Consider the following 27219-nt stretch of genomic DNA (forward strand, 5'->3'; position numbering starts at 1 on the left):
CCGGAGTTCAATGAATAATGCATAGTAGCATGGATGTCCATTCATCGATCACGGGCCAATTCTTCTCCGGAAGAAATGTAGTTTACATGTCATAAATATTCGATGAAAGACTTTACCAACTCGCTCTTAGTGTAAATAAAGTGTCTTTTTCATCAAGGATTAACCAAGCCGTGAATTTTTCATCGAGATTATTATGACTGGGGTGTGAAAGTTTAAAGCGAATAATCTGTGCTAAATGTCAACGTTTCATTCAAATTCCGCATGTAAAATAAAACAGTAAGGGAAACTCCTGAATCGTGCAAATGCCTAGGGAGCAACTAGAGAATGTCCAGCAGTAAATGTTAACAAAAGAGGTAACCTTTTCTAAAGTTTATTCCTAACTTGAATATCTGACTCGAAACAATCCAATATTATTTTTCCCATGGGTCTGCCATTAAGCCTGAAGTTTTATAAAATTATTGGCCAAATGTGCAATTCCTTCGCAGAAGCGATGAAATACGCCAACAAGGCTGATTTAAATTCACGAGATGCATCTCTCGACACCCTAGAGAAACATATTGTGGCCTCACCTGTTGGGGCTACGGCCATCGAACGACATTTTTCTTACTCATTCTTGTGTACTCCTGCGACCCCCAACTCTGGATCTGTCCCACTCTCATTCATCTCACAACCGCAACATTTTTCAACAGATTTAGTTTGGAAAACTTTGCACAGAAACTTTGGATATACAAGCCATTCATTCGCTTATGAAAAAACGACACTGTCAAAATGCTTTAAATTGCAAGATGTGTTGCCTTAACCCATTGATCAAGTTACTTCAAAAACTTGTACGTGCGAAAAATAATTGGACAATAAATTGTTCACAAAATAAAGTTTATTCAGAAAAGTCGCCAGTATTTTAGTTTTAACGAAGTATTTTTTTTTTCTAACAAAAGAGTTTCCTCAGTATAATAGTGTAATAATTACAGCAGACTACAAACCAAAGTTTTCAATTAAATTCTATTTGAAAATTGTTTTTCTACATTGTTTAGTTTACAAGCAATAGTTCCTTGTTAAGAAAGAATTGTCTTGTTGTAGTTTTAAATCTTATTATCTTATTAAAATTGAGTGTAATTTTTATGCTATTGATAGTGGTATGAGAAGAACAACAATATATTGTCTCAAGTAGCATCCATAGCTAAAAGTACATAGGATTTAAATTCTGGGAATGTGGAGGCAGCTCATTGCATCGAATAAAGTCGGGAAGCTCTACCTGACACCATTTCTGAATAATATATGCTCAAGTATACCTGTGCATTGTCAAAGTTAGACCTAGATACTCCAAGAGAGCACAAATTGCTCAAAAATTTCTTTTAAACAATTATGGACCAAGACTATTATAGAAGATGTTTCTCCGAAAATCAGTCTTTCGATGTTTAAGTCTTCAAAAATCTTTCTAGTTAATATTTTATCATTCTGACGATGCAAGATTCTCCCACACTAGAGATATAAATCTGTATTAATATAGAATAGTAAAATCCTACTTTTAATAAAATTCAATTAGAAACACAATTACCACATTTTCAGAAGTGAATATTTCAAATAGTCAAAATAAAAAATTACTCACTTTCATTACTTAAAGAGACTAGATATTTCGCTACCTGATTTTTTAAATCTTCTTTTAACACGGAAACCATTGCTTAAGGAATATTAAAATATTATTATTTTACTGCATTTACCACGTCCTCTGTAAGAAAAATGTAAAAAGTCAAAACATGTATCATCGAAAATTGTTATGTAGTATTTAATCCAAGTCGAGTTCTCTCTTTGGCTATAATAGCTTGTTTCATTTTTTTACTTTCATTCCAACGTAGGTTAACTTCAAGTTGAAATTACTGTAAATAACGAAACAATGTAAATTTTAGTGTTATTAGTTCGGCCGTAATGTTATGCTTAGCGCATAATATACATGCATCTGATGAGAAAAGAAGCAAAAATATGGAAGTAGCTGATTAATTAATCAAAAGTGAGAGGCATTATTACAAAATTTTTACAAGCATGCAGAAAGTGCCTGCATTTTCAGGTGAACAAATACTGAAACTGTTTTATAAAGCGGGTTAATGCGTCGGTGTTTACAACCAGCTACGTAAATAAGTAATAGGTAACAGTGCAGTGAGCTATGTGTCTGAATTTATTTAAGTCTTTAAAGTGTACAATGTTTCCATTTCGTGGAGATAATCAATTAATAGGTATATTAATTTCTTTTTTCTTGTTATCAACATACTATTATTCTCTTAACAACGCGTATGGAATAGAAAGTAAAATATTTAGTAGTAATTTAAGTGTGCATGTATTACATTGCGAGGAAGTAAACATTTCATCTACTTTGAAGTTCAAACAGAACTTTTCCTTTCAGAAATAGCTTCCAGTTATTCATGTTCTGCTTGAGCTTGTGGAAATTGTTGCTACTAGAATAAAGTAGATATTCTAATACATAGCGTCGTGTGGACTTTAGAAAGTTCATTTTTTAAACAAATAATACTGTATTTGAAACTGAGAAGTACAAAGTATGAACACAAACTTCCATGATCTACCACACGGTGTGTACAAAGATTCATGTCAGTTATTTAATAATTACAATCATGTGATTAAAAATTTAATGTAACGGACAATTTTTTTTTTTTAATTTCCAAAATTTTTCATACAATTACGTTTAACAATGCTCTGCCAACCTTAGCACAGTGTTACCGCAATTGACAACCATTATACAATCACAATTGTCTCTCCAGTGTATTGAATATAATCGGTTTTGTCAAAGAAATTCATTTCCTTTAACAACTGTTGTGAAACTATTTTAAATTCAAATTAGTCTTGAACAAACTAAGTTTAATCAGCAGTAAGTGGAATGTTAGTAATTAATTTAATTACAAAATACGTATGTCATCATCTTATTGAACTTCGGAAATACGAAGCTCTTCGAAGCTGAAACTTCGTTACAATTCATTAATTGCCTTATGAGAAATGCTCCCTTCTAAATCAATTGTTTCTTGTTTCCATTTGCATCTAATATTATTGGCAATTTTCCGAAGAAAAATATATTCATGTTCCAACATGTAAGTGTACATGTTTAAATCTTTATTTATGCATTGTGAAGAGCAATTGAAAAAAACTCCCCAGAGAAAATGGTGCTATATGTATAAATCATCAAATATTGAAATATTCTATATTTTCACCCTTTTCGGTTATGGAGAAAAGTAAAAAGATTCATTGTGATTTGGTGACAATATATTGGAACCAAGTGTATTCATTTGACACGCTTATTCTTGAAATTTATGTCCTCCAATATGGGCGGTATGAATTCCTATAAAAAGGAAAAAGACATCTTTCGGTTGTATAGTAGGTCAAACAGTTATTTTTACATTTTTCCACTATTTTTTAGTAGTTGTTATAAAATTCATGTTTGTTGTATACATATTTTTAAATATGTTTAGAAGTAGAGTCGGCGCTACAGAACAGTGCAACAGTGGTAATTACTTAGCCTTCTTTCTGAAAACAAAAGTTGTTGTAAATGTTTTTAGTTGCTAGTCATTATATGCACATGTAAGTGTTATAATTGAAAATCACTGCTAAACACCTTAAACGTCTGCTACCCTTATTCTATCGACATAATCCTGTCAGCATAGGAATTTAAAGTTTGGAAGAAGTTTGTATTGCGAGAATAAACGAGCGCGAATAAACAGCGGAAAAAACGGACAAATAATGCTAGTGAAACTTGACCAATCTCATGGAAAGATATGGGTTGTTTATCGCTCGTGCTTTTTTCCACTTTTTCCTATTTGTGTTGGCCTGAGATCATTCGTATAGGTTTATATTTTGTGCAATATAAAAACATTTCCTCTTTTTTCATATAAATGTTAATTATGTTTTTTTGAAATAAGAAAAAAAGTGCTAATAGCAATTATTCAAATTTTCATAATGTCAAATGTGTTAATGTTATTATTTTTTTCCGACTAAATTAGTATTTAAAGCTTTGTTGAACCAACATTTTAAGTTCGTTTATGAATGTTTTCAACTCTCGTTTATAAATACCTTATTTATAAAACAAAACAAGATTTATAAGTTTGAACAATAAAAATATATTGACAAAAACATATTTATTGTACTTGATTATTATTATTAGTATTATCAGTACCATCATAATCATCCGTTACTGTAATTATATTTTTTCTGTTTGTAGATCGACAACTCGTAACGACTATGTGTATATGTATGGATTTTGAGATAAAAGCTTCCTTGCAATCATATGAAATATTTTTCCATAAGAAGCGTTTAACAATCATTTATGATGAACTGTAAGATTTCATAAATGGTTCAAATAGGTTACTTTAAAAAATAATTCTCGAAAAAAACCATACTCTATACACAAATCAAGGCACGGGAAATGTTTTCGCGATAACATTGTATATATCTCGCCTTCATTATTAAGCTTGAAGAAAGTTGTAGGAAAACAAACACAGTTTACTTAATTAAGACTCATCCTTACGAGTTTTTCGTTTTTAGCGCTAATTAGATGCAAACACTTCATAAAAGGTTTTTCTAAACAATTCATTGGACGTTTTTGTATCTAAATTTAAATTACGAAAATTTTAGGCAATGCATGTTGTTCAGTTTATTTACATGTATATTAACCTACTCCACCTGTTTTCTTTACTTTAACTATTCAGTTTTAAAAATTATTGTGAACATGTCAAAATAAAAATCCTTCCAATCATTCTCAAGATTCATAAGATCCAACAGGACTAAGAAATTGGTATAAACGAATGAAAATCTGGCTAAAGCAGTAAATCATTTTAAAGAAAATATTTCTGGAAAAAAAAGGAACATAAAAACTTAATATTTGTAAATAACCGAAGCACGACGAGAAAGGAACCCAAGACTGTAAACAAAACAGAGGAACTCAACTTTTCAAATTATACGAGGAAATGGGCAAAGTGTAGCTAATATTGACGATTTATAATTTTCAGTCACAAGAAAATAAGAGGTGGATTTACATACGTCGATGCAAAAAGATTTAACAGTAGAGGGTCCCCAAAAATTTCTCCTACATAAACGACTTACTCATTTGGTTAGTAGCTATTAGGTATTTATTACAAAAATTTAAAATATATATCTTCTAAGTTTCGATTTAGCTATGAATTACAAAATCAAATAATGAATCCAAATTATCTGATGAAAGCACATAGTCATTCAGATCTTTTTCGATACACACACAAAGAAGACAGACAGCCTATGAAATGTCAGGTTCGGAATAATTTCAACAATAGTAGTTTATTTAAATAATAATAATAATTATCAAATAATTTTCTAAAAAATTTACTTTATCTCAAATAAATTTCTTAAGCTAAATCAATTTCTAGACAATGAACCTGGACTTTTTCGTCCCAGATGATAAAAGCAATATGACTTATTTTAGTGATTACAAGCTCTATGCTATTTCAGTAAGCTTGAATCTTACGGGACAAGTGATATAGCACTAAATTAAATGAGTAGCTAAGGTCAACAAGTTCAGATACAAAACGTTATGTTACAACGAAACGTAGCAGTTTGGGAGTTACTCAAGGGTCAGTTTTACGACCAACTTTATGTGTTTATGTAAATAACTTGTTTAAATATATATTTAGCACATACACTGTTTCGATGTTTCTTATGCTGATAAAAAGAACTTATTGTTAATCGGTTATGTTAACTCACCTAGGTTGAGCACAACAAAGTATGTAGTGCCTAGTTAATTAAAACCCTCTGTGTGTTTTTCCAAAATATAAACTCAGTTACTCTTGAAGCAGTTCCATCTTTGTCTCTGGTATTAATAAGCCAAAAATATTGGTTTTATTAGCAGACATAAATTTGCGTTAGATAGATCCCCACAAAGATTATCTTTGCAGTAGACTAACAAAAACCTGCTATGCATTGGGAATGACAAGCAATTTATGTCGCGTCTTATCCTTCTCATTAAAGTTTTTCATGTACGATGTCAATTTCTTTTCAGTGGAAAGCATAAATAAAACAGACAAATCAGAAAAATCTATATCTGTTTTGAAATAGAAAAACTTCTCTCCGCTTCCGTTATCGTGATCCACATTGTTATAATAATCTGAAAAACTCCTTTTTGTTTGACACAATGTTGCGTTCAAATTAATTTCTATAAAAATTTCAAAAGACGTAAAACTACATGCAGTTTCTTGCAGATATTCCTTGTATAAATGACAGAAAAGAAAAGAGAATTTTGTTACCACTATTCTATTTTAATACTTCCATCATGTGGTCGGAATTATAAAAAAAATGTAAGATACTCCATTTAACATTAATGTCGTCATCTTGTACGTTTTTCCAGTACGCTGAATTTAACTGGACCAATATATTAGCTGTCCGTAGTAAAGCCAATTTCAATTTTCATGTCTTTCTATTCTTTCAAATAAATGCACGAGATCAAGCGTACCTACCAAAGAGTAAACAAATATTTCTTGAATAAATTTCTTTGTTAAGCTGACGTTTCTAGGTTTTCTTGCGACTAACAATGGCTACTTCAATAACAATGTCTGCTAACCGTCATCCGTTTTCTTTCAATTCAATATTTTCTTGGTACGTACATGTGAAAAATGTCTTTACATTTATAAAGTTATGCACTAGACCCACTGTTCAGGGGTTTATCGACATCTATAATTTCTACCTCTCAACACACAACAGATTGTTTATTCTGTATAAATTTAATAATAAATTTTATAGATACTCCCAATTATTGCACAGATCTGCATTTAGATGAACGATAAGCGGAGGTTCTACAATAATGCGGTATTGGTTGTGCTTCAGAGGCGAGAGTAAGTGTATGTGGTTCTTTCGCCTTTTTGGTGACAGCTTTTTCTTTATTTTCTTTATTCTGCAAAAAATATAGACTTTATATATCGATTTTTCTTTTAACAAATCTGTTTATGTATGGACAATGGTGGTTCAGAAATTTCTTCTACTTCTTTCTACTATCAAACCCATTAGAATTAGGGCCAGAAATTTCAACGAATGAGCGTATGTATATTTTTAATTATTACTTTCAATTTCTTCGTCAAATATACAGATAATTTGACTCTATCTTCAAGGCGGGATTTCTACTTAAAAATTATTAACTGGTGTCTTCTACTTTTTCAATTTTTAAAATGCAAATAACGCAATGTGTAGATGGTTGAAATAGAGGACTCTTTAAAAATTAAATTTTTCCAACAAAATTGTGGGGTATTTGCTGCTGTATTATTCTACCGGTTTTTGGTATGACCCAAGGAATGTTGCCATGATGTATTTAGTCATTATTACCACCCCTAAATCATTTAAAAACGTTTTCAAAAATAATTACTAACTATATCTAATTAAATAGAAATGCTTCAGCAAGAACTTAAAGTGACAGACACTAAATGATTAACTTAAACATTACATGGTGCATAGTATAGTTAACTGTGAGCTGCATCTAGACCACTAATCATTGCAACATATTGAAAAGAAAGAAATAATGAATGTTAGCATAATAAGTCCGGTCTCATATAGAGAATCTGAGCCTAAACAATGTTCTTGCCCTTTTCCCCAAAGATTTATTTTTTCTTTTTAAGATTGAAACCCGGTAGACTTAATTTAAAGGCACGTCTTTACTCTAGTTTGGATGTAACAATTCCTCACTGTCGGCGAATACTGGCTGAATACAAAATGACAAAAAACGGCATCCGGAAAATTCGGAGAGCTAATTAAGTCGCTTTGTAATAAATAGGTGAGCGGACATTAAGTCCAGACACATTCGCGAGGTTATTCCGGCTAAAATGTGTGTTTGAATGCCGCTAGAAGAGGAAATCCACATTTGAATAATCTTTTTTTAAACGAAAAACATTTTTGTAATATTCATGAAAAATCTGGGGGTTTTCGTGTCCAAGTCCAACAAATGCTCCATGACGTGGCATAAATATTAATGCCCTGCTTTGTTGACGTTAAGTATAACGTTATGGTTGCTGAAAAATCCCTTTTTAACGAATGTGTGATCAATAAGCTAATTCTGTAATTTCCTGTTCGGTATAGATTCTGTGGTCATTAAACAGAGAATAAAATAGATCAAACTAAATTACTAGATATCTGATAAAGCGCTACTATAAAGATCGTTACACCATAATGAGTTTACATTGACATTACGTGCACAATTAATTGTAGCAGCGTTATGGAACGTGCGTGATATTGACTCGTTTTTATTGCATTATGAGTGAGTCATAAATGGCAGGTGCACATACTAATAAACTATTTACTAGTTAGTCTTTTATATTTCATTTCTTAGTACAAAATAATGGTACTTAAGTCGGTTCTAAAAATAGTTTATGAAGAACTTAACACTACTGTAACATTTTTAATCAAAAATTGGTGATGGAATCATAACAATTTATATGTGGATAAACGAAGCATAGCAATGTCATAAGTTGACGAATGTAAATCATTATATAATTACGAGTAGAATGTCATGACGTATTGTAATTTGTTTCTGAAATCATTGTATTTTATATTTTAACACATTTTCTTTTGATTAAAATTGATTTTGCGTGTTTTACGCAATGTTAACAAAAATACTAGAAATTATCTTACAACTTCATTAATTGCTAGTTTATTTAAATTGTTCATAAATTATAAATATAATATCTCATATTTGAAAAGTAATGTATCTCCAATTAAGCGCCTATCTTGTCTGTGATTCCGTTTCCTCTTATTTATGGTATACACATTGTTTATGACTAAGTGTAGAAACTATCTATCTATGACAAGTAATAATCTTGGAACCTAAGATAAATTACTTTCCATCCACCATTCTTTTTAATGACAAATTACTGCTGACACTGATTGTGCAATACTTTCAGTCAATCCCGTGGGTAAAATTGATTGTCTCTGGTATTATTATAGCTGTAGATAATAATATTTCTTACGTTCGTTCAAAATATCAGTAACAGTGGTAGAAAAATCTAGTTGACAAACTCCGGTGGAGTATTCAATTCCTACTCATTTAGCTATGTTTTGCGCATTTATAGTAAATTACAATCTCTGTTCATTGTAAGTTGCGATTAACAAAAATTGTTCTTTAGTTGGACCTGGGGACAACCTATCTTTTTTATTGTTGTATAAGAGGGATGAGAAAGACAGTTGATCATCCATTGACAACTAGAGGACGCTGAAGTCAAGCGAACGTTTGGAATAATAGTAAATAATATTTTAGACTTTGTTTTGTTTACAAATTCTGATCTAACAATTGAAAAATCAGTTGTTGAATAGATACCGCAGTGGACAGTTAATTTTTACTTCCCGGGCGTACGCGAAGAGAGTATTGTAATAGGGTTCATCGGGGCGAATGGCTACTCTATGTTTTCCAGACGTTTACTATATAAACTATTCTAAAAATGTGATGCTTCGATAATCCACAAGTAAAGAAAAATTTTGTATATTTTAGATAGATATTCAGCAAAATTTTGAGATGTCATCCATTTTTTGGGAGGGGATAACGGGTTAAATTAACGATTTACTTCGATCACCTTAAAACGTTGGCAAAATTTCATGGCATTCTATGTCGCAGTTTCAAAGTGGAATTACAAATTCCCAAAATCTGGATGCCTGGGGTGAAAATTCAATATGGATTTATAAATCACCACTGAAGTAGTGGCTTATTCTACAAAATTTAAGTAACATTTACTATTTTAAATTTGGGGACTTTATCCCATTGTTGGTCAGGACGATTAGAAAAATTGGTTAGCGTTTTACCATCTACACGATATTCCTAACATACGCAAAAAAAATCACAATAATCGGTCCAGTAGTTTCGGAGATCTTCTGTCTATTAAAAATAAACACAGACAGACAAACAGAGAGCTTTTGTGCTGTAAATTTTCGACAGCAAACCTGTAAAAAAGCTTTTCGGATCAGTTAATCACATCAACGATTTAAATCTGTCTCTTGAGACACTACAATTCAAGTTCAGACAATTCCTGTATTGTAAGGCATTTGGATCATTTCAGTTACATCTTCTCGTCTTGAAGCTAATGGAGTAAACCACATAAATATCAGTTCGAAGCCTGAATTTCTACTAGTAAGTAATAAGTGGGTTTTAATTGTGTAGTCAAAAATCTTAGACATCTTAATAAAGTGCAGCAACAGAGAGTAAATAAGTCTTCAATAAAAAGTTTACATCTGCAAATAAGGTACTCTACATTGAGTTGGCAATAGCAAGATATAATTAGTGGTTACGACTGGCAGCATGAAATGATGATTTGCCGTTAAGAATAATACTATTAATTAAATCAAGTCTTGGTGTATGAAACAACAAATGAGTAATAATGTACAATTCAATAACGCAGACGTCAACAACTTCTGGGTGACTTGCCAGATTGAGTCGAAATAGTTAGTTTCGATGTGCGGTTGTGTTTTGTTTACTTCGTATGTTCTCTGCAGACCGAAAATGTAGCAAACACGTCGATGGGCGAGAAAAGTAAGATATCAGGGGTTTAGTGTTTACGTTTCCCTTTGGTGTACTAGCGAGTGTGTTTCTAGGGGTAAGTCGTCAACAGTTCATTATCAATGGCATATACTTACAAATAGTTATTTACAGCGGCAGTACAAATATCGCAGAATCTAAGGGAAATGGTGTCAACTTACACAGTGGCAAAAATCGCACAAAATGGTTTTCCATAGATCCATGAATAGTTACATGGATAGCGTCTGACACTTTGTACCTTATTTTTTTTGTCAAACAACTTATGCCTTGTGATTTATTAAATTCTTGCTCTAGTTGGCCATGACGCGTACGTCAGCAGTGGAATTGAAACGGCTGACGTAAGCATCATGGCCAACTAGAGCAAAAATTTAAAAATCACTTACTACTAGATATCACAATAGGTACATTTTTCACAGGATGAAGATAAAACTGTGCGGATGATAAAATTCAGATGTCATGGGTGTATTGTTTACAGTATTCTGGCACGGTGGTGTGTATGCTTGTGAAGAGAAGATTAACACAAAATCACTGATGATAAATGTCCGACAATTATCAAGGCTGAGTAACAACCAAGTAAAATATATCATAGAAAAATTAATATAAACAGGATTGAAATCTAAAATGATGACCAATCGTTGTTTTTCATTGATTATAGGTTCCGAACAAGACGTGGAATTGTCTTTTGTAGAATAGTTTTATTTATCAGAGAATACTAAAGGTTTGTGAATTCCAAAGGACTTTTTTTGAAAATAAATATTTAGTTAAAATTTTAAATTAAAATGTAATTATCAAACTTTACAACCCTTTGGACATACATAGTGACGCTGTAGGGAATACCTTCGTCCGTCCGGTGCGAATACTTTAGGTCAAAAGTCTTGAGCAGAGGACATATTCAGTAGAAACTTTGCATCTTGCATCTTGTGAAGAGATTTTTCTCATTTGCCTAAGCTAGAAATCATTACACCAATATTTTACGTCTTGTCTATTTTTTTTTGTGAGTAAAAAAGAATCAACAGTTAATAAATGTTTAAAACTAAATTAGAATATCTTTAACAATGCAGTGCTCCTTTAGAAGTCACAAATTGCTTCATAAGGATATCAGTTTCTCGTAAATGTCACAGCCGAGAGTTTAACCGCAACGGAAATCTAATGCATAGTTGAGTGGAATTCTAAGGAAATCAAGTGGAATTCAAGAAAATGCATTGAAATAAATAGAGTTGAAGTGGAACTGGGTGGACGTGCAACAGAAAGCAACGGAATTTTCTACTAAAACAAGAAAATATGAACTAATTTCATTGAAATTCAACTATCTGAGAGTCCGTTTGTAAGAGCTACAATTTTTTAGTGGAGGAGAGATAGTCCTCTTCTTTCACTATAATAACCCAGTATAATACAGGACCTCACCTTATTATTTAAATCAAAATCTTGAAAGCATTTATTTCGTTACCGATTGTTATCAGCAGTTCGTGTTTCAAATTTAACTCAAACTGTCGTATTTGAATTTGATACCATTGTTCTCAGTAATTTTTTTTGGATACATTTTTTACAAACAAGTGATTTTTTGTCAACAAAAAAAATTATGTAGGACTTCGTGTAAAAAAGGGTGAAATTATTACTTCTTAACATAGTAATTTTGAATTGCAATTTGATTACTTAGTCGTCCTGCAAATATGGTTAACAGTTTTATATTAAAAATACTCTGCTCATTTCTTATAAACATTCCTTTTTTGTTTTTACACAGAAAACCGGATAAAATTATTCAGTTTTATCTCCTGAAAACATAAAAATAAAATCTTACGATAATGGAGAGGTTTATTAATTTCATCGTGGTATCAGTACAAAAAGGCATTAATAATTTACTCGTTGCCACACAGTAATTATAGTTTTGTACAAAACACCCATCAAGGAAGTCGGTAAGTTTTATACCTGTTCGAGCTTTATGCTGCCAGGGATATAAAAAACTTCGTAATCATATACAGCGCTCGGCGAGAGAGATAAAATAATAAATTTGATTAAGTCGCCATGTTTAAATTCCTGTTAGCTTTAAATGATAGATGACTTCAGTTGCCTCTGGGAGATTTCAAGATTTTAGAATATGCTTTGTTAAAATAGTTGCGACACTTAATTCATCAAAAACTTGGAAAATACTAACTTGATAGCAGAGTGAAAAATTCTGGGAGAGCTCCGGCTGTAATTACTGGCACGTTCTTTTGGCATTAAAAAGAAAGCATCCCAGCTTCCCATATAAGCTTTAAAGTTGGCATTCTTGGAAGTTTTCGCGTGCAGCGTGACAGACGTTAAGAAATCGCGATTTGTGCCCATTATTTTTGTTAAGAGCGACATAAAACATAAATAAATAATGAAGTAAGCGGGAACGTGAACTGATCCCAAAACCAGCCATGTAAATCTTTAAAGTATTAGCGCCTCTCAGCCGTGTTGTGAGCCATGTAGTCCTCGAGGAATTTCAGGAAATACACGATAGGTAGAAAAGTTTCTGGTTCCAATTACACGCCTACAGTCGCAATTATTTCTTGGACAGTTTACGAAAAGTTTAATGTTTTGTAATTTATAGGTCCGTGACTTGAACTACCGCGGAGTGAATTATTAGACTGTGCTTTACAGACGATTATACCAGCTATTAACTACGCCAGCTGCTTTCTTCGGACTTTAAACTATCGCCGTTCTCGTCTTCATTTTATACCGACACCACTGAACCAATTCCAGTGTGTCAGTGGCATCCTAATTACTACTTTAATTATTCATGACAAATATGACAACTTGTTTTAATTATCGTTATACTTGGTACGAACAAGAGGTTGAGGAAATAATTAACAGTAACGACGCCGCAAATGAATCTTTTTGAAGGAAACGATCATTTTGTTTGAAATAATGGCCGAAGATTATCTTATTTGGGGGAAGAGTGACGTGAAATCTGGGGTGTTCGTGTATGAGGACACGATTCCCAAGTCACGTGACGGTGTGGTGGCGTCGCCTAATTGACGCCATTCAGTGACGACTCGCGATTAAGTTAATTGGATTGCACACAAAGACCACTGCCACCGATTGCCAATAACGAACCAATGTGTGCAACCCAAAACTTTGACCACCTGCTTCCTGGAAGATTCCGAAAGTTGTACCTTTCAACACAGGTTACAAAGAAACGACGTTTTCGAAAATAATTCTACCGATCGAAACAAACTTACGTGATTTGTTTGTCAATCGAACCTATTATTTTTATACAAGTTTTTTGAGTTAAACTGTATAGGTATGTTTAAAATGTTGAAATTTGATGAATGATGACGCAGACGTCATTCAATGATAGCATTTTCAAACTCTCCAGTCTGTGTTGTATCGGCTGGCAACGTTGGCACAAAATCTTGAATTGTTACATAATTTTACGAGTGGGCAGCTTCTAATCAAGTTCCTATTGAGGAATAACGGGATGTGGTGGTAAAAACAGATTTGGATATGTTTCTGTATGGACATTTTTTTTATGGTGGTAATGCCCGAATATTCCGTTCGATTTAGTTTACAAAGTCACCATGTTGCATGTAATGTATTGCAATAATGTTCTTATAAAACTCGGGGATTTTCTAATATTATTATCGATGCAACATTCGACGTAACAAGCTTTAAGTAAAATTCAAACTTGAGCTTTTAACACGTTTCGGTTTTTACTAAGAAATTTGGTAAATATTAAGAACGGTTTATGTGGAATCTAGGAATGCTAAACAAAATAACTATGTGTACAGCACAATGTATATTATCTTTAGTGTCTTTGTTTCATATTTACTTACCTCAATGTATATTTTAGATTTTACTGTGAATATTGTTTCAACATGCTGCGGTTTTCCAAATGTAGATTCATTCGAAATGTTCGAAATTCACGTAAACAAGGTCGATTTAACTTATTAAAGGGACATTTGCGAATATAAATGTTCCACATGTGTGTACAAAAAACCTTTTATATGATATAGATACTCTCAATATTTCACACGTGTTTTAAGGTATTAATAAGCTGTTGTATTTTTTTACCTTGACTGAAACCCTGTGACTTGAAAGCAAACATCGAAACCATTATTCTCTCTCGATAAAGATGAAACTGTGAGACAGCACTGATAAGTTCTTGCAACGCTATTTTATTTCAAACTTAACATTACACAACTAGTATGTACCTACAACGTTCACAAAGTAGTTCCAAGCCTTTAAAAAATATTGTTTTGATCTGCACACCATTCTTCCACAGTACTTATTACCTACTGATTTATGGGACGAAAACTTGTTCTCTTCCAGTTTTTTTTTTTTAATTTTGGCAATGGATAATAGTAGGCAGTTAATTCAACATCAGTTTCATCAATTCGTGGTAAGCCAATCAGAGACTTATAAATGAAAGCATTTTTCTGTAAGAAAAACACGCCTTTGAAAATTGGAAAATCAAATAAGTATTAAAAGAAATTAAATTAACTTCTTACTTTTTTCTAAAAATCTAGATGTTTAGCATAAAAAATCAAGTATAGAAGTATGTTATTTTATAAATTTTAAATAACATTTACTCCTATTACCTAACATTGAGGTGATGTTATTACATTCTCAGTGGAGATGATGAGACAAATTTTGGTTAGCGTTTTATCATCTACACGATATCCTTATAACATAGATTAAAATTTGATAACGATCGCTCCAGTAGTTTCGGAAATTATCTGTCTTATAAATATTGACACAGACGAATGACATACCACAGACAGACAGAAATGGGAGACCTGTTTTTTGATAACGTCGATAAAACGTTAAACTAGGCGTTCGCTGGGTATATAAATCTATATAAAATCTTTTCTTATATTTTCAGCCCAAAAGTAAAAGACAGTTGTTACTTCCATGAACGCGCTTCGAATTAATAAGCATTAAAAAATTATATTTCAAAAATATTTAGTTTCACTATCAACCTTATAACTTATAAGCCAGACTTCGGCACTGCGGAAGTGATGCTCATTGCCGTCCGATCGCCAGCGCTGTTGTAGTCGTGGGCTACAACTTCGGGAATTCTTAATAACAATTACTATTTTTTCTCGGTCTTCCTCAGTTATACGAGTTCTCCTAGATTTGAAAATGATTTAAAAATTAAAAATCACTGCTCAACATCACAATTTTCGTGATGATCTTGATTAAATAAATCCTGATTTGCATCAAACGCCACTGAGGTTGAGATGTGGTTGAGACTACAGAGTCGGCCACCCAAATTTATCGCCTGACGTCACGCCGTCGTTTTTAATATTTGTCTGGTTGATTGCCCATCACTTCGGCTGTGCCTAACTCTGCTTATAAGGATTATGAATGTAAAGCATGTGATGAAATTGGCAGGTACTTCCCTGATATGATTGAATAAATATTTTATGTGTAGTTAGTTCTCAACCAAGTAAGCTGTTTTTAGTCCATACTCCTCATCAACATCACTAGAACTAAACATATTCGACAACGCCTTTGTAGCAACCATCTAACTGTTTCAGAACAAATAGAATTGAAAGAGTTGTTGAAAAATTGTCGATGCTCTTTAAAGTGGTTCAAACACTTTACTCGTGAAAGTTTTCTGTGTGCGTCTGCGAGTAAGCTGGTAAAGATTTTCAATAATCAGACGTTGCATCTAAAAATGAAAACTATCTGCTGCTAAAGACAATTTTAAGCTTAGGCCTTCGTAGTAAGTATAAATTAACGTGATGTGATTAGAACAAAACATTATATTTATCTTATTCAAACTAAAAATGTACTGAAGCAGTGAATTTTATTTTCTTATGTCGGATGAAATAATAATAATAATGATGATGGTCTAAGAATTCGGTTTCGTTTCAACGTCGTGGATAAAAAAGTTAAACACAATGTGAGCTGTTTTGTTATTATATTTTTTTAAATTTTGTTGTGTATTGTTTCTTCTTTATTTCTTCTTTTTCCTTACGATAATTGAATGAGTAACTGGTTAACTGGCTGACTCACTGACAGTTGTTCACTAACTGGAAAACATTTTCACGAGTTAATTTTTGTGCTGAAATTTTCAAAATCAATAGCGGTGTAATCGTAAGCGACATAATTAAAATGATAATAAAAATAATTGTATATGAAAGTAAATTATACATTTGTTTTATAAGCAAAAACAAAATACATTAATTGAGTCTTTGTTTGTTTATTTGAATATTTCCTATATTGCTAAAAGAAGCAGCAGGCATTTATTTTGAATAAAAGTTCATATTATGGAAAACAAACAATAAAATGAATATTATGTTGCGTAACAGTGGAGAGTACTTCTCCATTAAAACAATTCTGTGTTTCTATATGTTCAACAATGTGTAAGCTTGTTAATATATCAGGTGCCACTTTAAAATCTAAAAATTACTTAACTATATTATACTCATAACGGAAAAAAACAGAAAATGGTATATATTCTGTGTTTTTAGATAATGAAAGACGTGATCGGCTAATATTTTAATTTTTTCTGTTTACATTTCTTTAAATTTGTTGCGATAAACTAATTTCAAGTTTTCTATAGGATAAACCGCATATAAAATAAAATAACAAAAAAAAGATGGGACTACAATGATTTTAAAATTAAAAATTATGCCCGAGTTCTTTAGTTTAAGCAGTTTTTATACATATAAAGAAATGGAAATTATGAATGAACAGTTTGTTATTGTTACAACTGACTACTGTTTGAGGTATTTTGGTTGAAAGTTTTTAGATAGACTTCAGTAAGTTTGTTGAAGAAAAAATTCGACACATTTTAGGCCATAGAAATCGAAAATTTATCTAAATTTGTTTTTGTCTGAGTGTCAGTATTTTTAGGCAAGTGTACTGTGCTAAAAGACAACAAACACAAAATTTCATAAAACGTTATTTAGACAACGAATCCCAAAATTACAAAACGAGTCGTTATTAGACTCGACTTATTAAAGCTCGGTTATGAACGCGAAGTAGAAAAAATGAGTTATAGTTTATGAAATAATAATTGCTGTTATGAAAACAGTCAATTACGAAAGAAAAATATGTGTTAGATATACGTGTAAATGAAGAATATCGCCACAAAAAGCATATTGGTTAAGTTTTTCTTTTTTGTTATAAACATTGTGGGTATGAGCTGCATACTGGCTGCAGTTTTAAGTATTTTATTGTGGATATTAAATATGTCGAGATTTATTGATTTAATCAAATTGGGTTTATGGCTTTATAAAAAACTATTGTATCTCTGATACTATTTTCTGCTCCGTGATTTGAATGTTTTTCATAGTTATGTATTTAAATAGCGAGTTCGGGCGAAAATTAGCTCTTCTTACAATTTATAACCGTATTATAAGTAAGTTAAGAGTTACTTACTTAATGCAACATATATGTACCTACGTAATGTTACACATTTGATCTGATTATAATGGAATGGAATACTTTACCAACAATATAAGTGATCGTCTTTCCCTGAGCTTAAATAACTCATTTTGCGAAAAAACCAAAAAACTGCGGTATGTTACTCACTTACCCATGTCACGTTTTTGTGACTACCCACATCACGTAACGGGTTAAATTGACATTTGGTGGGTATGCTCGTTCAAATTATTTAACAACCCATAATTTAGTAATGCTAAACGGTCTATTACGAATTCTTGCAAACACTTCGCTCGAGTTTTTTGTTTTCGTAATTATTTTTGGCCAGAAATTAATGGTGAAGAATGTAAACAGACTTTCCTTTAATTGGACCAAAGCCGACAGTAGTCCCTGGCTTGAGTCGGTCTGCAATTAGATCGGTTTACATAGTCTCGTTCAAATCGATTTGATCAGGGAACATGTTTGCTTACCACTCTTACTAAAGTAAATAGCTCGACGTACTTTCGTTGATCTAAATATGTTGTTAGATCGAATTTTGCTGAAATAACAGTAATTTCAACCGAAATAAAACACCGTCTAAATCGAAAAACGAATTATCCTTATGTAAATGTACAGGTGTTTCATTTGGACTGATAAAAATTGTTGAACATTACTAGGGGCTGGAAAACAAATTAACACTATGAAAAACGTGCAGAAAAAGTTTATTTGGAAACAGCATTCCTCTTTCTAAATTTTTTTGAAAATTAATTATGTTTCCTCAAAAAGACCAATGTTAATTCATTTCGATCGATAAATATAATCAATTATTGCAAATAGGACACTATGCACATTTTTCCTCATGATGTATCAATCATAAAGAACAGAAAACGAAAATTCTCAATAAGCTTAGTAATTTTATTGGTCGATTATTTTATGATGAATAGAAATAAGTTAGGCATGCACAAGAAATAATCGCCATTAGTAAAAAACTAATGTTTAATGACCTACCCATTCCTTATCGAATTTCCCTTTTCCAAGTCAAGTTTAGAGTATTAACGACGGTGTAGAACTGAATTTCAAAGACGTAATAATTTGGGGCCTCGAACAAGGCGCTCATGAACCAAGATAAAGTCCTAACTCTGATCGATACATGATCTGCCAGCAGTGGGAAACTCGGCCGAACCTTGCTCATACCAACTGACCACCCACAACCCTTTCGTTTTAGTCTGACCATACTCCTCGATTTCCATTCGGTTTTATCTCGTTCTTTCCTCTCGCCTACTTGATTTTACAAGAATTCAATTCAGTCCTCTTTATTGATTAGAATGGGCCACTAGGAACAAGGCGAAACTGGTTTTATAGTTCTAAGGTATCTAAAACCTGTTTAGTTACGAAGAAGTGCTCAACTATTGCCGGTTGTACACTTATTAAATATATTAGATACAACTTTGAGTTAATCCTTGAACTTATTATCGTCCACTGGTTATATTATCCTTTGGCTAAAGTTTCACAACTTTGTGAATTCATCCGGTCTAGAGGTGTAAAGTACGAAGCAACCAAAAAGCAGTGAGAAGTGTTTCTCCCCTTTTTACCTTAAAGGATAATTATTCTAAATGAGTAATTCGGTTCTTAGTTAAAGAATTTTTATCTTGTTTAAACATAAATACGAATATTTAAGGACATTTAAGTGTTTAATTAAAGTTCCACAGTAATTTAGGGACTATGTTTAAAACATTAATTAAAAAACAAGGTTCAGTATATTATAGTTCATTTGTTTATAAAATGTTTAGTGGGACAACAAACATTCGCATAATAGGCGTAATTTCCGTGGTTTCTACTATTGTTAACTAGTTCTTTTAATTTTTTTCAGTTTTGGAAATAGCTGACACATCGATAGAGCTAAATCAATCAATTCAAAGGCAACTTCATCAATAGGCTTCTAATCAAGAGCTTTGTCCCGCAAGAAAACCATAAGAAGTTAATTTACTTAATGTACCTATTAATAAATCTATACAATCTGTTGAAGTTTAAGCTTTCTGTAAAAAAGTAAAAAGGATTCAACTAATGCTATTAAAGAAGATTAAACTACAATTTTTATCTTTATGATGAAATTTTTAGCATCGGCTGTAATTACTCCAGCACTGATCTGAATAAACTATGCTGACATAATTATTAAAAGTAGGAAACCCAAGCGCTATTTGTACAACCTACACAAACATTTAGAGTTTACCAGTGTTTTTTCGGAAAATATTTAATAATATAACTTTGTAGGCAGTAATTTGAATGTTGAGACGAGAGTTAACAGCTTCAAATAGCACTGCACATCTTTGGCTTTTAAAAGGGTTCTTTGCGGTTTAATTGCCTCTCAAAATATTAATACCTTTCTGACTTTCATCATCAAGTAAATGTCCGTTAATGTTACGCTTTCGTTTCACCAAAGCTTTCTAACGTCTTATTAATAGGTCATGAGCAGAATTTTTATCACTTAAGATTCGTCTTTGAGTGCCGATCTTTATGTTATTAGCGGACTAAACGAAATATTTAATTTATATGTAAATTAATTACATTTCGCATTTCTGCAGACACAATAAAATGTATTAAGTTTAAAAGATATTTCGATCAAATATTAAGTTAATTGAAAATAAATAAATTCTAAATTATAAAACCCATATTGTTCGGCAAGATGAGATGTTTCAATTTTTCGCGTAACGTTTGGTGGAACTTGTGAAAATTTTCAGTATTTTGAAATGTACTGAAGCCGTTGTGGTAGTAAGTGGTCAGATTTTTTTCAAGCAGCAAACAATCTATGATGAAAATCCGATGCAATGACCAAATTTTATGGATTAATGTTATCAGTATAAATAACAAGGACATCTAATTATAGGTGAAGAAAATTACGGTGGCCTAACTCACATGTCCTACAAAATAAGATTCTTTCAAGCACCGAAAGATTATCTTGGGTAACTAAACAATATATACTTTTTCGGCTAGAATTAAAATTTTATTATCTCAGAAAACAGTCTATAAATTTTTTAAATGACATATGGATAATAATACGGATGGATGGATGAACGACTTATCCCCGAATGAAAAACTCGGATTTATTCTACTTACTGAATTTCGTAACTTTTTCTTCTCTTTTAAATTATTACATATTTTAATATTTTTCTTTGAAGTATCACAAAATGTATGTGGAAATATTTACTGACAGTTTCAGCTTTAGAACTGAAATATTAGCATTTTAAAACTGATACACACTGCTAATAATCTCTGAAACATTTTGATTTTCAAACAAATTAAAGCAGTCCAGATAATGAAACTGGTTGTGCAGATAGAATTTCAATTCCAGTTTTGGGTTAATTGTGCAAATGAATTTACAATTAATTTACTCTGAAATATCAAATTTATGTTGTAAAATTCACTTTCTTTTTAGAAAGATATTATTGCATGTTTTTTAATATCATATAATAGGACCTCGCTAATAATAACTATTTAATATATTTATTAATACTCCTATAAAATTTCAAATAGTCTAAATACACATTATAAACATAGATCTTCTGTATCTTGTGGTTTATGTAGCATTCACAAAATATCTAAGGCAAAAAACTCCGAATTTAAGAAGAGAATCTTAGTAATTTACTAGGCTGTGTGAAGTCACATGACATTCGGGATGTGCCTATAAGTTGTATACTGAGCCTTATCAAAAGAACAGGACTCTTATAGGACCCGACACAATGGAAGTAGCATACAATAGACCATAAGGCGTCCATGTGCGGCTCTCCCACACAAAAAACCCTGGTCTCAGATTCTATAATCAGATAACCAGAGCAAATCATCTTGATTATTATTCACAGTATGGTTAAATGCAGCTATTTGCGTTTAAGTTACTGGCTTTTTATTCGAAGTTTTCAAACTACCATTTCACTTATCCTGAATCTCACCGTATTAAATGAATAATACACGTAAAAGAAACTTTTCCCCTAGCGCTACTTTGCGGTGCGTGTATAGGCGCCGCAAATATTACATCAATATTTCTTAATGTTTGGACCAACTGTTAAGCTTTGTGCTTGCATTCCTTAGACCTCTTTGAGCTACTATGTTCGTTTTAAGATATTAAAAAAGGTATACCCAACGTAACCACACTTATTAATAAAAATGTATATAAGAGTATTTGCGCTTGATTTATTAGTATACTAGCTGACCCCGTGAACTTCGTTTCACCTACAATTTAATTTTGAATCTGCAAAATCGAATGCTTTGAAATCTTGCAGATGTTTTAAACATATGATAAGCATAATACATTTTTATTCAAAATATATTTACTTATCCCCTCCAAAAAATTGATGACGTCAGCCCAAAATTTTGCCAAATGAATCCTGTCTAAAATGTCCAAAATAGGATGAAACTATACTTGTGATTTATCATTCCATTCAAATTTTTTAATTTTGCTTATACGGGGTGTCTCAAAAAAATTAATCACTGAGTCAATTTATTTTATTGATTGAATCAAGAACTGCAAAACTGAATTTTGAAATTTTTTAGACATTCTGAAGTTACTGTTTGACATGATAGGTTTTCAATCAAAATATATCTGTTTATCAAGCCCAAAAACTTGAAGACGTCATCTCAAGATTTTGCCGAATAAATCCTATCTAAAATGTGGAAAACATCATCAGTATATTTTCGTAATTTATCATTGCATTCATATTTTTTAGATTTGCTTTTACAATGACTCAAAAAAATATATGGATCAGTTAATTTATTTTAGTGAATAACTCAAGAGTTGCAAAAATGAATACTTTGAGATCTTGCAGACGTTTTAAAGTTATTGTAAGCATGGTAAATTGTTAAGAATATTTATTTATTCCCCCCAAAAAATTGATGGAATGGCTCACTCGATTTTCGCAGATAATTTTGGGAATACAATACAGTTATTTTTAGTATTACACTGCACCAATCCAAGGTGGTATACGTGTTGATAGTAAATGTTGATTAGGTCATCACAAAATTGTGTGAAGAACAGACTCAACTCGAAAATGCTGAATAGGTTTTATTATACTTTTGGTGCGAAGGAAGTTCTGTCGAAACAACGTTCGATCAATTTTTTGACAATGGTTGATATAAATAAAACTCAGTAGATGCTCATACTCGAAATACGAAGTATCTACTCGAATATCAAATCAAAATATTTCTAGTTTTTCTAGATGATACTAATACTTCAGTAAGTAACAGTTGATGCTCAAGTAGCATCTCGGTACAACAAAAAAGGACAACAGTGACAGTGTTCAACCATCAAGCCAAAAATCGAGTTACCAAAATATAAGTTAGCATGGGGTAGACACCTTGAGATGGGAATCTCTATGGCCAGTGTTAGAAAAAACGCACTGCACAATTTATGCATAAATAAAAGTTAATTACATGAAAAGTTTTCGATATTCCTGCTCCTAATGTGTTTTTCAAACTGAATGCACCTTTTGACGACGTTCCACGTTCATGAAAGTCACCATGTTTAGTTAAAATTCACTCTTACAACGATCCTACAGGTTTTCTAAGCTGCTTTACAGACAGCTTAGTTATTTGCCACGCCGATGCTCATTTCTAGATTAAATGCTCACAAAACGCGTAGATGTTAAGTTTGTGTCCGGAGAGATACAATGTTTTCAAGTAGGTACTCAGTACATAGAGTAGACGCTCAGGTATATAAGATTATTACTCTTTCTAGGTACTTCGTACTTCGAATATGAGTATCTACTCACTTTTATTCATACCACCCAATGTCTCGCTTCAATGTTTGATTATGTTGATTATGAGCACAACACTGATCAGCTTCCGTATCCGATTTACCCATGAAATAAATCATTGCGGTTTGCACCTGAGGTAGTTCGTCGCACATTTGATTGACTTCGTGGACCTATGTGAGCTTGTTGTCTTCTCGGCATTTTAATGAACTTCAAAAAACGACACAGAATTATTTTCACAGTCAATCAAATCTGTAAATTTTGTCTTGAGAATTTTAAAATATTGAAAACTTCAAATTAAATCCTCGAATAACGGTAAAGTTTGAGGTTTTGTCGAAACCAACAAAGTGAATATAGGTAAAAAGAATGGCAGATCACAATGAATAAGAAACTTTCGCAATGTAAAATAAACGACGTTTTTTTTACGAAAAAACAAAGAACGATTTGAAATGCAATATACTTTTCACAATCGCACGGAAGAATTAGTTTTGTATGACACGTCAGTTAGACGACAGGTCCGTTAGAAACGCCAACTATTGAAATTAATTTGAAGTGGCGATTCCCATACAAAATTTTTAGATTTTTTTAATTTTTTAACTGTTCTTTTAAGTTATCCTTATTTTTTTTATTTATAAACCATCCCCGTAATATAAAAAAATGTTCAAATCGGTCAAGCCGTTTTTGAGTCTTAGCGAGGAACAGTAATTGATTTTTATTTTATAGACGATTAAAAAATGGGGGTTGGTGGTAGAAAGGTAAAAATTTAGGGTTATTTGTATTTTTTGATGCCAAATCTTAAAAAAATAAAAATAAAAAATTTTGTCCAAAAAATAGACAAACATTTTTTAGGATGGGCCACCCTTATCACTTAAAGGTTTAAAAAATAGTTTACAACTTATTGTCAGACCTACCGAATATGCATAAAAAATTTCATACAAATCGGTCAAACCATTTCGGAGAAGTTCGGTTACAAACACTGTGACGCGAGAATTTTATACATAATGCATTATTATTTTAGAACAAATTTCATTACCATAAAAAAGGTTATACTGACTCGACCTTAAAAGATAGACATATGCTGTCGCGGACTTTTCTTTAGATCTTTTAGAGGGGAACAATTTCGTCGTACATGATTTTCACGTAACTTTAACCGTTTAAGCAGCGTAAGCAACGGAAGCTGTCAAAGGAGGAATAATTTTCCCGTTTTTCCGAATTTTTCATTGCTACTTCGCTCCTAATTATCGTAGCGTGATGTTATATAGCCTATATGTAGATATGATACATGGACTATCCAACACAAAAAGATTTTTTGAATTTGAACCAGTAGTTTCTGAGATAAGCGTGTTCAAATAAACAAAAGCTTCAGCTTTATTATATAAGTATAGATTAGGTTTTAAGTGAATATGCTCAAACTAAATTAGTATTACTGAACAACGACTTTTAACGGAAATAAATAAGACAAGAGGGATCGATCTGTAAAAAATCTTCTAGGAGATCACGTTAACCGTAGCACTTGCCAGAGAAAAAATATTAAGAATGTTCATCCGGAATTAAAACAGCAATTGTAAGTTTGCAATAAAATTGGTTACTTGGGTAAGTGAATAGACTGAAGTTTGGTATTTTTTCAAAAGAAAGAATAAATTGACATAAGTTTGATTCTACTCTTACGTATTTGTATTTTAAGTTCATATTTTATTGATGTCAAAATAATTGTTTATTTGCTAGGATATTTTCTCTAAAATTTTTTCAGTAGCAAAAACAAAGTTAAATGGTTGATATCTTAAGAGTCAGTAATAGCAGCGAGTGATTAAAATGAGATATTTCTGACATACGAAAAATGTTTATCTTGTCAGGAAGTTTGGAGTTTACTGCTTTAGCAATATGTATATTATTAAAAGTTATTTAAATGTTCGCAACATCTGTGAAAGAAATAAAAAGTTTTAAAATGTGGTTGTAAAGATATTGTGCCTTAGGTAAAGATAGTGGGAACACGGTGGAAATACACCTCTGGGACTTGGTTGTCTCGACCGAGTATTTTAAGCAAATGTGTGTAGGAACAAGTAGTTTACATTTACTTAAAGAATTTTTTACACATGTTTAACTGAATAGGTATAATAAATTATGTTAACAATTTCCAGACAACAATATAAAAACTCACTTTAGGTAAGTAAACCGTTAGATTACAACTGCAAATCTCAACGTTAATTTTTTAGGAAACATTTAAAGTGGTATATCTTTTGTAGTGAGTACTAAGACACTGGATGGAAAATTTATAATTGATTCATATCGAACCTAGTGGACTATTGAGGAAAAGTATGTGGGAGTTGATAAGTACTTTCATTCATTGAGGGTCATTCATTATCATTTATAAGTTAAAGATGGATTTCCCAAACGTTTTCAAAATTACAAGACAAGACTTGCAAAATCAGCTTATCAATTGAAATCTTGAGAAATATTTCTTACGTTGCTTTAATTTTTATATGTATGTAAGGGAGTAACTTTACAGTGGATCGCGTAATAACTATTTTCAGTTATAAGTATCATAATACCAGTTACTCACCCAAAATAATATTTGAACCGTTTTGCTTCATTATAACTTAATTAATTCATTAGTCCTGTCCGCTGAGGAGACAAAATTGATCAAATTTCATTTTCTTTAAACGCAAATGCATTGTTTTAACCTGCCGGCAATAGTGCAAGTTATCTGTACATGCTTAATAGTCGAATTCTTTCGTATAAACATAAACAGTCGAAGTCTACTAGCGTACTAAGACTATATGCTTCTTTACCTGTACCTGTACAGTTCAGAGATATCTTTATTTTAACTTACAGGGCTTGTCATTAAAAAATAAATTTAGCAAAATTAAATTTTATTTGTTCAACTGTACTTTAGTAGGGAGGGACGATAAGTTCTGTCTAAAAAACCTTAAATTTTTTTTTTTCAAAACACATTAACACTGAATGACAATGTCGTATACGACATTTTAATCTCAGTATTTGCATTTAACCGGACCCCACTGAAATTTCCTTGAATATCGTGTATAAAAAGCGAAAATAGGAGAGGATTTTGGAAACCCTGTTGCCGTGCTCTGCTTTGTTACCTCAGTGAATCGCAAGGGGCCAAGGAACATGGCACAGGTGAAGTTTACTTAAGAAAATTTTCATCTGACCATGAATTTTTAAAAGGGATGGGTAACTACAAATTTTGCTTAGCGTTTTATTATCTACGTGATAGTCTTATTAAATCAGTTTTACAGTTTCAAGTACCATACGTTTATAAGTTTACACTCGGGAAATAAATGTAATTGCTGTAATGTTTTGTCTTTACAGTATCAAGAAATGGACTGAAATTTTGTTCCTGATTTTTATCGGTTTTTTTATGAAAATTGTGCACACTTTTGCAACTTACTTCCAAAATATAAATAATATACATAATTCGAAAGTGAATGTCATGCAAAACTCGGTTTTATAATTTATGCCACCTTATGTTACCACCCACTATATCGTTAGAATTTTTGTTTATCTACTTTATTTTCCAGTGAGCTTATTTTATTCCCCGAACGTAAGTACTGTAGGCGAAAGGCTAATTTTTTTGTTTTGTTTTCATTATTT

General features: G+C 31.8%; 1 protein-coding gene across 2 annotated transcripts in view; it reads right to left on the minus strand.

Annotated features, from left to right (window-relative positions):
• LOC135124656 (zwei Ig domain protein zig-8-like) overlaps positions 1–27219 on the minus strand; it is a 289793-nt gene that overhangs the window by 118257 nt on the left and 144317 nt on the right. The window lies entirely within an intron of this gene.

This window comes from Zophobas morio, unplaced genomic scaffold (genome assembly GCF_036711695.1).
Source record: "Zophobas morio isolate AGI-343-1 ecotype UQ-CSIRO unplaced genomic scaffold, CSIRO_AGI_Zmor_V1 ptg000007l, whole genome shotgun sequence".
Classification (NCBI taxonomy): Eukaryota; Metazoa; Arthropoda; class Insecta; order Coleoptera; family Tenebrionidae; genus Zophobas; species Zophobas morio.